Here is a 15,401-nt window from a genome sequence, read left to right as displayed (position 1 = left end):
CGCATGCCATCAACTTCATGCGTGTTCTTGCTCCAATGTTCATCCTTCTCCAAGCTAGGCCCTTCATTTGAAAGCAAAACAAATGTATCCAACTTAGGCAGCATCATAATCTCATGAACATTAGAATCATTACCAAGAAACGAAAGTACCTGGTAATTTAATTGGCGTGCGCGAGCTCTAGTAATTGGTCCAGTATATGTAAACAGTAGGGGCTGTGGGTGTAACAATGGTATTGATGTCCTCATCATCCTCCCCTTCTTGAAATGAAGTCGTCCTCGACGGAAGCTCATCTTCCTCACCCAAATAAGGCTTCAAATCTGCAATTAAAAGTGGGACTAACCCCAAAATCTGCAAGGTAGCTCAAGTTTATATGCATTATCATTTATTTTCTCTAAAACCTTAAAAGGACCATCAGCACGTGGCATTAGCTTTGATTTGCGCAGATTAGGAAATCTATCTTTACGCAAATGTAACCAAACAAGATCTCCAGGTGCAAACACAACATGTTTTCTACCCTTATCTCCAGCAAGTTTATATTTAGCATTCATACGCTCAATGTTTTCCTTAGTTAACTCATGCATTTTTAAAATCAATTCAGAACGTTCTTTAGCATCAAAATTAACCTTCTCCGAAGATGGAAGAGGCAACAAATCAATAGGTGCACGAGGTAGGAAACCATACACAATTTCAAAAGGCACATCTTAGTAGTAGAATGCAATGAACGATTATAAGCAAATTCAATATGAGGCAAGCATTCTTCCCACATTTTCTTGTTATTCTTCAAAACAGCCCTAAGCATAGTAGACAATGTTCTATTGACTACTTCAGTTTGTCCATCAGTTTGGGGGTGACAAGTAGTACTAAAAAGCAGCTTAGTCCCCAACTTAGCCCATAAACATCTCCAAAAGTGGCTAAGAAATTTAGTATCACGATCTAAAACAATAGTATTTGGCACACCATGTAAGCGAATAATTTCACGAAAGAACAAATCAGCAACATTAACAGCATCATCGCTTTTATGACATGGTATAAAGTGTGCCATTTTCGAGAACCTATCCACGACAACAAATATGCTATCCCTCCCCTTCTTTGTTCTAGGTAAACCTAAAACAAAGTCCATAGATATATCCTCCCAAGGAACACTAGGTACAGGCAAAGGCATATATAAACCATGAGGATTGAGTCGTGACTTAGCTCTTTGACATGTAGTGCAGCGAGCAACAAAACGCTCAACATCCCGTCTCATCTTTGGCCAAAAGAAATGTGTAGCAAGTATATCCTCCGTCTTCTTGACGCCAAAGTGTCCCATTAATCCTCCTCCATGCGCCTCCTGCAACAACAAAAGACGAACGGAGCTAGCTGGAATGCATAGCTTGTTAGCACAAAACACAAATCCATCGTTAAGAACGAACTTGTTCCAAGTTCTCCCTTCCTTACAATTCTGCAATACATCTTTAAATTCAGCATCATTAAACATATTGATCCTTGATGGTCTCCAAACCAAATATTTTAAAGTCAAGTTGTGAAAGCATAGTATAACGACGAGACAAGGCATCAGGCAATAACATTTTCTTTACCCTTCTTGTGTTTAATGACATAAGGGAAAGTCTCAATGAATTCAACCCATTTAGCATGTCTCGAGTTCAGTTTTGCTTGACTTTTAATGTGTTTCAAAGATTCATGATCAGAATGTATAACAAATTCCTTGGGCCATAAATAATGTTGCCATGTTTCTAAGGTCCGAACAAGAGCATATAATTCTTTATCATAAGTAGAATAGTTCAGACTAGGCCCACTCAATTTTTCAGAAAAGTATGCAACAGGTTTTCATCTTGTAATAACACACCTCCTAATCCAATTCCACTAGCATCACATTCAAGCTCAAAAGTCTTATTGAAATTAGGAAGTTGGAGTAAAGGAGCATGTGTCAACTTATCTTTCAATACCGTGAAGGCTTCTTCCTGTGCGGTACCCCAAACAAAAGGCACATCCTTCTTTGTAAGCTCGTTGAGAGGTGCAGCAATGGTGCTGAAATCTCTCACAAAACGCCTATAGAAACCAGCGAGGCCAAGGAAACTCCTCACTTGTGTGACCGTTTTGGGCTGCGGCCAACTCTCAATAGCTTCAATCTTGGCTTTATCAACTTCAATTCCCTGTGGAGTAACAACATAGCCAAGAAAAGATACTCGGTCGGTGCAAAAGGTGCACTTTCCAAGGTTACCAAACAAACGTGCATCACGTAGAGCAATAAAAACAGCACGTAAATGTTCCAAATGTTCCTCCAAAGATTTGCTATAAATCAATATGTCATCAAAGTAAACTACCACAAATCGTCCAATGAAAGCACGTAAAACTTCGTTCATTAACCTCATGAAAGTACTAGGTGCATTAGTTAACCCAAAAGGCATGACTAACCACTCATATAATCCAAACTTAGTTTTAAATGCTGTTTTCCATTCATCACCCAATTTCATACGAATTTGATGGTATCCACTACGCAAATCAACTTTGGAGAATATTGTAGAGCCACTCAATTCATCAAGCATATCATCTAGCCTAGGAATAGGATGACGATAACGAATAGTAATATTATTAATGCCTCTACAATCAACGCACATACGCGACGTACCATCCTTTTTCGGCACTAAAATGATAGGAACAGCACAAGGACTAAGGGATTCGCGTATATAACCTTTGTCGAGCAGTTCTTGTACTTGACGCATAATCTCCTTCGTCTCCTCTGGATTGGTACGGTATGGTGCACGGTTGGGTAGCGATGCACCGGGAATTAAGTCAATTTGATGCTCAATCCCGAATAGGTGGTAATCCCGGTGGCACGTCTTGTGGAAAGACGTCGGCGAACTCCTGCAAAATGTTAGTGACAGCAGGAGGCAAAGAGGAAGGCACGTCCTCGAATGAAAATAATGCCTCTCTGCACACAAAAGCATAGCAAACAGATTTGCTAAAATCTAGATCATCAATATCAGATTTGGTGGCAAGTAAACATGCACTTTTCAATTTAATTTCAGAAACAACACTAGATGGTTTATTATTAGGCTTCATTTGGTGCTCAAATTCTTTTGCCACAATCTGATTTTCACTCTTATTTGTCTCCTGTTTTGCTTTATTAGCTCTATTAATATCATCTTTCAAAATGGAATCAGGAGTCATAGGAAGCAAAGTAATATTTTTATCGTTATGAACAAGAGTATACTGATTGTTTCTACCATGGTGTACAGAATTTTTATCAAATTGCCATGGTCTACCAAGTAATAAGGAACATGCTTGCATAGGTACCACATCACAATCAACATAATCAGCATATGTAGAGATACTAAAATGCACACGAACAGTACGTGTTACCTTAACCTTGCCGCTGTTGTTGAACCATTGGATGTAGTAAGGATGTGGATGTGGTCTTGTGGTGAGAGATAGCTTCTCCACCATCTCCATGCTAGCCAAGTTATTGCAGCTCCCTCCATCTATGATCACACGAACAGAACGTTCCTTCACAACTCCCTTTGTATGGAACAAATTATCCCTCTGATTTTGCTCAGCTTGTGTAACCTGCACACTCAAAATACGTTGAGCAACTAAACATTCATACCTATCAGCATCTTCAGGAGCCATGTATTGCGTCGCATGATCAGAATCGTCTCCACCGTGTTCGTCACGTGTAATAAGAGCCAAAGTCTCCTCATCATAGTCACTAGCGGACTCATACCCACCATCCTTAGTAACAATCATCACACGCTTAGATGGGCATTCTCTCGCATAATGACCTCCACCCTTGCAACATCGACAAATAATATCATGTGTTTGCCCTGTTGATGCCATGGATGAAGAAGAGCTTTGCAGGCCCAGAAGGTGTGCTCTTGGCAGATAGTGGTGATTGTGCCTGCTTTATTGTATCACGGTTGGAGGTGGCAGCCGACGGAGGCGCCGGTGTAGCAGAACGTGTGGAAGTAGATGATGCACGTGGTGTCCATGATGAAGGTCGACCTGCAGAAAAGTTAGTCCGCGCCAATGCCTGTCGATCCTGCACTTCATGTTCAGCTTTACAAGCAAGATGGAATAAACGAGTGATATTAGTATACTCCTTATACTCTAGAATCGTTTGAATCTCTCTATTTAATCCACCCATAAAACGTGCAAGCATAGCTTCATTCTCCTCAACAATACCACATCTAATCATGCCAGTTTGTAATTCCTGATAATATTCTTCTACAGAATTTTTTCCCTGTCTTAAGCGCTGCAATTTTTGAAGTAATTCACGTTGATAATATGGTGGAACCCAACGAGTACGCATAGCAGTTTTCAAAGCAGCCCAAGTAGCCGGAATAGGATATAATCTACAATGCTCAGACCACCAAACACATGCAAAACTAGTGAAAGCACAAACAGCAGCAGGAACACGTCTCTCCTCGGGATATTGTAAACATGTAAATCGTTGTTCAGTTTCTAACTCCCAAGTAAGATATATATTAGGAACATATCTACCCTCAAATGGTGGAATATTCAATTTTAGTTTAGGGAGATGGTCATGATCTCGTACCTGAGGGTGAGCCCTACCATTGCCATTATTTGCATGTGGACGACCTGGTGGTTGCTGTGCTGTTGGTGGCACGTAGTTCTGATTTTGATCAACCTCATCCTCATAATCTCCCACATAAGCATCCTCCTCCACATCAGCAGTAGGAGCCACAGAAGTATCAACAGCAGCATCGGCAGTTTGGCCCGACTGAAGAGGGACACGGCTCGCTCGGCGGAGGGCTGTTTCCCGACGTGGAGGTAGTCGGTGTTGTTGCTGTTGTTGCAGAGGTGCGGCAGGAGCAGCCGGTGGTGGTGGTGGAAAACGCGAAAGCAATTCAGCAAACTTGTTATCGAGCTTTGTTTCAAACATCTTCTCCATGCCATCTATCTTCTCCATGGCCTCTTCAAATCTGTTTATCACATCTTGCACCTGTCCATTCATCATTTGCTGAAACGTATCATGAAGCTCCTTGTTCGTCAAGTTCTCCCAGTCAGTCTCGTCGGCTTGTGATCCTGGCATGGTTAGCAGCAATAGAAACACACAAGAATATGATCCTACAGACTACTAACAAGTGGTGGTGGTGGCGGGTGTCACAAATCCGTCAAGCAAATCTCAAATTCTTACCAGTTCTTACCCAGCAGCAGGCGGTGATCGGCAACCGTTGTAGTCAAAAACTCTCAAAAGCTTGGATAGAGCGATTGCCAGGGAGAGTCGAACGCACGACGTAGATGTATGTGGAGCTGGAAAGGCTTATAGTATGGTAGCAAAAAGGGTGAGCAATAATCAATTCAGAGATGCAAAGTTGAATAAACGCTCAACGACGGTACTGTGCTGGTCCTAGGCTAGACCGTGCTAGAGACGCGAGCCTAGAACACTAACAAAATCACGGCGCTGCACGTGAATAAGGGAAAAGCACACTCTGGAACTCTTGATAGAGGCAAAGGTGTCCCGATGTTTCGATGAGATGGTGGCTATCGTTTTCTGTGGGAGTCGACCTTGACGATCCGACTACGAACGTGCGAGACGTCGCGCCTTAGCAATCGCTAAACCAACTTCCGAGGGTTATTGACCACGCCGGAGCACGATCAACCTGACCACGAGGGTCTGTTTCCTGCGAGCAAACGAAGAACAAGCAAGAAACTGAGATTGCAATCGGGATATTGCGAATATAAGATGAAAGCTTTATTGATCAAGGTGGGGTTCTATGACGTCTTGGTCTGGTCGTTGGACACAAACGAAGTACACGAAGTTGCAATGGCTAACTTTTAACTAAACAAATCCCCAAAGTCTAACGACGCCCTAAGGGCTGTATATATGGAGGAAGAGGGGGGAATTTCGTGGCCCTTGAGGGTGGGGTCCGAAACCAACCCTAACTCTTGTTTCCCCACACATACAGACTCTAAAAATAGCCTATACTTAAGTATTTCGAAATTACATGGGCCTGGCCCATTAATAAGGTGACGCAGCACCTAGAATAGCCTATGGACGAATATTATGAAGTGGCATCTTGTATATTTCGTCCAAGGCTTCATGCACTCCTTATGGCGGCTTCAAAGTCCTGAAATCATCACTTGTAACTCCGTTCTTGATCCCCTTGCGCATGCCATCAACTCCATGCGTGTTCTTGCTCCAATGTTCATCCTTCTCCAAGCTAGGCCCTTCATTTGTAAGCAAAACAAATGTATCCAATTTAGGCAGCATCATAATCTCATGAACATTAGAATCATTACCAAGAAACGAAAGTACCTGGTAATTTAATTGGCGTGCGCGAGCTCTAGTAATTGGTCCAGTATATGTAACAGTAGGGGCTGTGGGTGTAACAATGGTATTGATGTCCTCATCAAATTTTCTTAGATATTTGGCTAGAATGGTATTCATCAACATTTGAAAAGTGGCAGGAGCATTGGTCAGCCCAAAAGGCATAACTAGATATTCATAGTGTCCCATGTGAGTAGCAAAAGCAGTTTTATGAATATCAGCTTTATTCATTCTGATTTGATGATATCCACTAGTTAAGTCTATCTCTGAGAATATTTTAGCTCCATGCAACTCATCCAGTAAATCCTCAATGACCGGAAGGGGGTACTTGTTTTTAACAGTTTGCTCATTAACTTTTTTGAAATCACTGCACAATCTCCAATTGGAATCTTTCTTCTTTACTAGCAAGGCCGGGGAGGAATAAGGGCTAGTACTGCCCCTTATTATGTTCTTACTAATCATTTCCTTGATTAAGCCTTCCATCACATTCTTTTGGTGATGAGGGAGCCTGTAAGGCCTAATGTTCACAATCTTTGCATCTGGGACCAAAGGAATTTTGTGATCACAAGCTCTAACTGGAGGAAGAGTTGTAATTTCTTGGAAAACATCTTTATACTCCTCCAACAGTGTTTGGATGTTTTTAGGTGGAACTTGCTTCAAGGTTTCTTCAGGAGCAGAAGGTCTGATCAACAGAAATGCTCCACCCACAGCATCATCGAGAACTCTATGGAAGTTGCAAGCACTGGTCACTTCCACATGAGAAGGAAGGGTTTCATCTAGCAATGTCACTCTCTGTCCATTTGCTAACTTAATTTCCATGTACATTTCCTCATAATCCATGAGTATAGGACTGACTGTGCATAACCAATCAGCTCCTAATATCATATCATAACCTTGCAATTGAAGAACTCTGAAGTCAGACTGTAATTCATTTCCTTGAATATTAAATGTACAGTCCTTGACTACACTTTCAGTCCATAAATAGCCCCCATTAGCAACCACCACTCTTACTTTAGTTGTAGGTTGCAACACACACTTAGTCCTCTCAGCCAAATTTGCAGAGATAAAAGTGGCAGTACTACCACTGTCCACTAATGCCATTGCAGTGCAGTTGTTGATCTGAATAGCTATTGTGAAGGTATATTTCTTGATGCTCAAACCCATTACAGCATGCATTGAAATTTCCAACTATTGCTCAGGGGGTTCAGGGGGAGGCTCATCCCCATCTTCATCATAATCTGTAAAATATATTATATCGGCATGATCTGGTATTTGAGTTTGGAGTGCTTGCACTTGGTTCTGCTGGCTCATTTTACACACTTTTCTATGTCCAGGAAACCACTTTTCATTGCATTTATAGCAAACTCCTTTCTGTCTGGCCTGTTCAATAACAGCAGAGGGAGAGATGTTTTGAGGTCTGTTGGGAACAAACTGCACTTGTCTTTTCACAGGCAGATGTTGTTGTTGCTGGAAAACAGGCCTTTTTGGGGGCTGAGCTTGTTCCAATCTCCTAGCCAACCAAATGGCTTTTTGCAAATTAGGAGGCTCATGACATTGGATATAATGTTGTATGCTGTCAGTGAGGCCAAATATGAAACTATTCATGTAATAAGAATCAGGCAAAGCTGGGTTATCTCTTCTCATAAGGTTCATGCTGTGTTCAAATTGTAGGACATATTCCTTGACAGAACCTGTCTGAGTGAGAGCATGGGAGTTTCTGACATTATCACAAATGGAAGTTTCTGAAAATCTATCTCCCACATATCTGCAAAATCGATACCAAGGCATTGTAGCAGCAATGTAACCAGTGCCTCTCCACCACTCCATTGCTGGCCCTTTGAGGTAAGAAACTACTATTTCTATTTTAGTTTCAGGTGGTGTCCTAGCAGCGTCAAAGTATAGATCCATGGTCTGGATCCATGAATCAGTGTTTTCTCCTTCAAACTTAGGAATATTCATCTTAGCAGGCTTTACTAATGTTTGGGCTTTTTGAGTCCTTCTGTGACCCCCATCGCAGATTTCTCCATCTTGTTCCAGATCTACCAGTTGATTGTCAGCAGGAGCCTGCAAAACAGGTTCTGTTCTCCTGAGCAACTGGCTGCTGCTTGGCAGCTCCAAAATTAGGATGCCTGTAGGGCTGCTTCTGAGTTCCATCTAAATTTAATTCCTTGCCAGTGTGAACGTGATGGAGTACAGCAGAGCCTAAGGCATTGGGTGAATGAACTAGTTTTGCAGGGTTTCTCAAGGGAGCTTGGGGAGTAATTTGGTGAACACTGCCTTGACCGGCTGGAGGTGTGTTCGGTGGTTGCTCCTGTGTGGTAAGGGCAGTAATGAGGTGAGTGAGGGAAGACTGCATCTCCAACAGAGATTTCTGCACATCCGCGAAGTTTTTGTTGACAACAGACTGAAATTCCTGAAATTCCTTTCTATCCAGATCTCTATCATGCTGCAAGGCCTTGATGTCCAATTGAAGGGAATCCATTTCCAACTCCTCAGTTACTTGGGATTCCGAAGGTTTGACCATCAGATCGAAAAGGTTTTACACAAAGCAAGGAGCTTCGACACCAATTCGAACAAGAACTGAACGAACACCACAAGCAGGGGATTTTACCACAGCAGAGCTGCAACCCGAGCTTGAAGTATACGTTCCTGCCGCCGCCAGCACCGCCGCCACGCCACGCCGCCGCTGGTGTTCTAGAAGGGTGGGTTGGGTGGGATTTTAGACTGGAGAAGAGTTCTGCAGCAACCACGGCCACCAACGCCGCCCGAGTACGCTGCCGCCGGAGATCAAGATGACAGAGGAATTTTACCAGGGCCAAGACCCCAACCTACTTCGATCCCGATCTCACACGCCTCCGAGGATCGCTGGCTCTTGATACCAATTGTTAGACCCGAATTGCAGTGCGAGGTCACTAGTCGAATTCAGAGTGGAACAGAGGAAATTCAGAGGGAAATCGCAGGGGCCAATTGCTAGGGTTTGCACCGCCACAGCGGACGATAGCGAGCCAGCCGGAACACGGCGGCCTAGGGTTCAACCCTCTACAACTTTTCTGCCCCAACTCGGGCTAGTCCTGGGTTTAAAGCCATTACAATTTACTGAAGGTAAAAACAGAAAGGGATAAGCGACAGGCAAAGGTGCCGGAAAAGTAACAGTGACTAGACGAAGGCCGATAGCCGTTGGATCCATGATCGACGACGGGGACGAGCTCCTCCAGGCGCGAAGCGGTACGCGAGCGGCTGGCTGTAGGATGACGATCCGACGACGAAGAATTGATCTTACTGTCTGAACTTCAGTCAGGGGCCTGACAGGTGGGAGACAAGCGGTGGAGCGGAAGGGTGCGAGGGAGAGGAGCGGGAGAACGAAGGCAGAGCTGGTCCAGGGACCACACAGCCATGCTCTCCGACGTGCCCACTTCTTCTCCTTTGTCTTCCCAGCATCTGTTTTCTTTCTCTTCCCCTTTGTCTCTTCTCCTTTGTTTCTCCCCTGATGCAGTAGACCATTAAAGATTTGGGAGCTACTCGGGGTTGGAGCAGCAAGCCATGGCGAACTACCTGGACGCGTGGACCAAGCACATGAATGGATAGAGAGAGAGAGAGACCACATAAACCAGAAGAGGTGGTAGCAGGCTGGAGGACGGTGGTGTGGAAGCAGAGGAGAGGAAGGCAGGGACCGACCATGGCCGCCGAGGTGGTTGCGCTCTCACCAGTGTCCCACCCGCTGTCCCTCTCCTCCAGGCCCGCCCGCCTTCTCCTCCTCCCGCGCCCATCGCGTTGCCCGTCACGGCGTGCGCTTCGGGCCACTGCCGCCAGGCGCTCCTCCTCCTCCGGCCGCGTGCCACCGAGCAGCAAGGAAAGGTGCAGCAGCATGAGGACAAGGTGGTGAACGGCAACGTGCTCCCCTATTGCAGCATCAATGGCAAGAAGAAGAAGAACATCGGGGAGATGGAGCAGGAGCTCCTACGAGCCCCGCGAGTGCGTACATCTGATTCACCTTTTTCATGTCTCGATCGATTACTCTACTCTTCTACTACGATCAGAAGGCCATCATGTACAAATGTACTCTTGTGCAGTCCTCCTACTATGATTAGAAGGCCATCATGTCCAACGAGGAGTTTGACAACCTCAAGGAGGAGCTCATGTGGGAAGGCAGCAACATCGTCATGCTATGTAGGAGCTTACTAAACTGATTACAAACCTCTGTTGTATGATTGAAATTTCCAACTATTGTATGATTGAAATTTCAAACCTCTGTCCATTTTCCTGGTGTTTTCAGGCATCGATGAGTAGAGGCTGTTGGAAGCCTCCATGGCCTACATCGCCGGCAACCCCATCATGTCCGACGCCGAATTCGACGAGCTCAAGATCAGACTCAAGGTAGCCCCAACCTAGGATATGATTCCATAGCGTTTCAGTTTTGAATGAGATAAGGAAATGCCAACAAAAATTCAGTTAAACATTCAAAACCACACACTGTCAGACATACTCTGCTCGTCAGGGTATTATGCTCCTCGTGTCCTCCGTGTAACGTAATGGTAATGCATACATTTCAAATGATGTTCTCGTGATTGAGTTTTCCCTTCTGGCTGCTGCCTTTACTAGGAAGACGGAAGCGACATCGTGACGGAAGGTCCGAGGTGCAGTCTACGGAGTCGGATGGTGAGTGTGATCCAAAATCATACAGTGGAGATACTCTGTTATAACATTTCCATTATGTTATATGTTTGCATTGATTCACATTCAAGTAACCCCCCATTGCCATATGCAGTATGTCTGAAATTAGTGAACAAACCCACTTTACATCATGTGCCAAACTCTGAAATTAAACCACCAAAAATGCTGCTGCGATTTTACACTTATTTCACCACTCGTATATGGTAAAAGTAAGTGCCGGCCTCCTTGTGGCTCTACTCTGAACATAAAGAAACATGGCGCAGATTTACAACGACCTGACCGTTGACTACCTGAAGATGTTCCTGTTAAATGTTCCAGCAACTGTGGTTGCTCTAGGAGTATGAGTTCATCCATTCACATTCACTTCTTGCACACATTTCAAGTTGGCACAAGTCCTTTGGTTAACGGTTATTCTTGTTGATCTGCTGATAATACACTATGCCTTTGCCTCTTGTGTATTCTAACAGGGGAACAATGTTGATGGGACTTCCAAGATATAGAGAAATCAAATGTTAAAAGGAGGTAACTTTCGATCTATTTAGTGTATGATGTTATATGAAAGCCACATCTTTATTCAGAACCAATATCTAATTCTGTGTGTTCTATTTGTATTCAGCATATCAAAAATAGTACTATTATCTGAGTGATACTATCAGTTTGGGTCTAGCGCCGAACTCCTGCAGGCGTAGTTTAGATATCCATCTCTGTTTGCTTTATTTCACTGGATTTCTTGCCATGTTTTTTTGATTGGAAATTTCTTGCCGTGTTTGCAAGATTTTCTGGGTGTATTTTTCTTTGCAAGTGCACATGAGATGTTTGTTGGAATGTTTGTGTACAAGTATTTGGTAGTCTGAAGAATTTAGCACTCTATAAAATTTCATGTCCATTTTTCAAACATGCAAAACTCAAGACTATGCACGCTGGCTCCATTTATTTGCACATTACAGATTCCTCAAAAGGAGCAGAGACAATACCCTGATATGCATTGTCTTAGCTATTACCATGTAGTTGAAGTGAGCGTTCACTTTTGCCTAATCTATTTATTATATGAAGTTAAGTTTCAACGCATTCTTATGCACTAGTGTACTTTTAACTATAGAAAGCAAAGGAACCATACATATACTCATGTGAGCTGCTCACATGGGGAACATGTATATGTTGCACTGCTCATGTCTTTTCTCTCTCCCAGCCCCCTCCCAAAAATCTATTTTGGTGGTGATTCAGTCTTGATCCGTATTCACTATATCATCAAAGATGATTTTATTCTTAGTTGCTTTTGCAGGGATCCTCCATATCAAGGGAAGAGCAGGGTAGTGTGGGCAAGGGAAGAGGACAGGGACAGGGAAGAAGTGAACTGAGGGGAAGAGCCTCTTTATTCTCTTGCTTTCTATATGTACCAGCGGAAGCTCCTCCTCCCTCTCTCCTTTTGATTATGCCTGCCCACACTTTCATGTCTCTTCACTCCTTCTATTTCTCTAACATTTTCCTGAATGTCATGATTGTCACAATTGTTCAGGTTTATGAAAGAAAAAGAAAAGAAATTAGATGCAGTAAAATTTTGGTGAAGAACAATGTTCCATAGCTTGTGAACATGTTGGTCCTTCGATTTAATTTTTTCAAAGATTTGTGGTCCATGTATGCTTTCGATATTCAATCACTTTATCTGTTTACATTTTCATTACTGCATATAGTATGTGATTATTCAGAAAAGTAACAAACATTAATCATTTTAAACATGCGTTGCACTTTGTTACTCCATACTAATTTACTTACATGCACACAATTCTATAAATTGCTCATTTGTTTTATAGGACTGCTGGCCCACCATAGTATATAGAAGAATGAGGAGGCATTATTATTGCTGATGATGAATCTGAGGTTTAAATTAAATATGTTCCTGAATATAAGGAATCAAACTTCTAGAATTTATATGCTCAAATGTATCTTTTGTTTTTCATATTATAGAGACACAGGAAAATCGAAGACGATTGTAGAGACACAATCCTCATGTGTGTGCATCCCAGTTAATTTTGCTTCGTTCATTCATCATTTTCTCTGAAAAATGATTCAGTATGGTATGGTCGTGCAGAACTTGTTAGTGCTAAGGAATCTCAAGACCAACCTGGCAGCCGCTCAGTTTGATCCCATTATGAGTGGCCCTACTCTGAATTATCTCCCTTTTCTCTGAAAATTACACTACTAAAAGGAAAAGTTCAATTACCATTTGTAATGGAAATTAACTTCCACATGGTGTCATATTTTACATTAAAGGCAGTGTAAAGAATATTACTTCTGTTGGATGTTACATGCCTTACAAAAGGAAACACCAGTAGAGTTGCATTTGTGATCCTTCTTTTATTGTTTAGACACTTCTAAATAATAGCCATATGCTGACCATTCTCTTCTGTTTTTCTTTCATCTTTGTTTGCTAATTAAATATTTTCGCTGTCAACCTAACTTTCAATGAGAATTTCATCAACCTAGTTTTTGCTTCAATACATTATTAGTATTGCTTGATTTTATTCTCATATGGAAACACCTCACACTAATTCACTATCTGGTTGTTCATACAAATGAATACATATTTTTACTGATTGTTTGTTTGTCAGACAGATTGCTTCTCGTTTGGCTAACATCACTGCCACATTTGACTCCACTAGATTGCTTCCTACAATGTGGTGGTGATATTAGCAAAGCAGTCATCTATGATTCATTGTGTTAGTTCATCTATGTTTGAATAACTTAGTCGAGTTTAGATCAAGGTGTGGTCTAGCGAGAAAAGTTGCATGATGACATTAGGTTATTCCCAGGTTAATCTTCACTATTTTCTTCTCTGTACACAGCTCATCAAAACTGAATCAAGAGGCCTCACATATGTTTAGATGGTGTGTGTGTGAACATGGTTTAAACTATGATGTTTCTTGGAGGGAGCAAATTAACCTTTTTCATTTCATGGTTTATTAACTAAAATATTGATTGGTGACGCTGATGCCTCTACTTACTCATGATTAGTAAAACTAATAATGATCTCTGAAAGCAAGTACCGGATTAAAGAAAACATATAGAGTTATAATCAGCCAATTTTAAATGTGATTGTTTGTAGGCGTGTTAAGCTAAAACTGGTATATCAATGTTGAAACTGCCTCTTACATTGTTCCTTGAGATTGGAATTTGTTTTTGTGCATGCAGGATCAAATTTCTTCTTCCAGAACTTATTATCACACAATTTTAGTTACTTCCTCCTTCAAGTTTTATGTGTATTTACATTTTGTTCATTTGTGAAGAAGAGTCCGTGGAATTCCAGGAACAACTCCGTTGACATATAGTACTTCTAGGTACTGTCAGACAGACATTGTAATAACTAGTTCCTTTATTACTTGTACAACTATCTGTTCGGTTCAAGTTTGGAAACTTTCACATGGTTGAAAAGATCATGTAACTGAATTTATTATTGACATGTTAACAAATATGACCGTTTGATTAGTGCGCATAATCTTGCCTCAAATACAACAGCTTGATTAGTACGCACAATTCCGCCTCAAGAGGTGCCACCAGGTGGCGCCCCAACCACTAGTGCTGATACATAAGTGGCAGAAACGCGAGCAAACTGAGGCCCCAAAACTACATGTAGCAGTAGGAGACTGATTGTGCATTGTGGACGTCTCCAGCAAACAACAGCTCCCACTACGTCATAAAGTGAGAAGACAGGTCTTCAGGAGCCTGGCCACTTTCAGCCTGGGTCCGGCCACAACAGTAGTGGTGGGTCTCTTGACAATTGTTCCAGTTCTTGAGCCACCTTTTGTAGATGAAGCTTGACACGGTCGAAGGATAGCATCTCCCATAACATAAGGCTCATCGTGGTCTTGCCGTCTTGCGCCAAATAGCCTGCAAAGCAGACCACGTGGTGTGGTTGAAAACCATCTCATTTCTTAAATTCCAGATAGCCCAAAGGCCAGCTGCATGAATAATATTAATAGCAGCAAAACTATCACCCCTAGACCAGCAATCTGAGAAGGACATCATATTGATCTCTCCTCTAAAACCAGTTAACTTGGCAACAGTTCTCCAGAACTCCAAGGAAACAACACAACTAAAAATAGATGGTGGTAGGATTCAAGTTCAGTGCAGAAAACACAGGTAGGATCAGGGACTTCCTGTCTTTTCTACAGATTATCTTTGGTCAATAGCTTGTTGTTAGCGAACAACCAGAGAAATATATGGTTCCTAGCAGGGATTTTAATAGACCAGACAGCTGGGGTATTCACAGGGAGCACCCCTCTGAAGTTTACTATTTTATAAAAGGATTTCACAATATATACTCCTCTAGAATTGAGGTTCCAGACTAAAGTGTCTTCCTCGTTGGAAAGGATAATAGATTTAGCAATCTCAAGCAGTTCAAACCACAACATTAGAAGATTTTCAAGGAAGCATCCCCTAA

General features: G+C 42.4%; 1 pseudogene; it reads left to right on the top strand.

Moving 5' to 3' along the window:
* Positions 1-9,603: 9,603 nt before the first annotated feature.
* LOC125555072 lies at positions 9,604-14,437 on the top strand (annotated as a pseudogene).
* Positions 14,438-15,401: the final 964 nt, after the last annotated feature.

The sequence above is a fragment of the Triticum urartu genome, chromosome 1 (genome assembly GCF_003073215.2).
Source record: "Triticum urartu cultivar G1812 chromosome 1, Tu2.1, whole genome shotgun sequence".
In the NCBI taxonomy this organism is placed as follows: domain Eukaryota; kingdom Viridiplantae; phylum Streptophyta; class Magnoliopsida; order Poales; family Poaceae; genus Triticum; species Triticum urartu.
The sequence above is the reverse complement of the archived record's forward strand: the minus strand, read 5'-3'. Positions and strand labels throughout refer to the sequence as shown.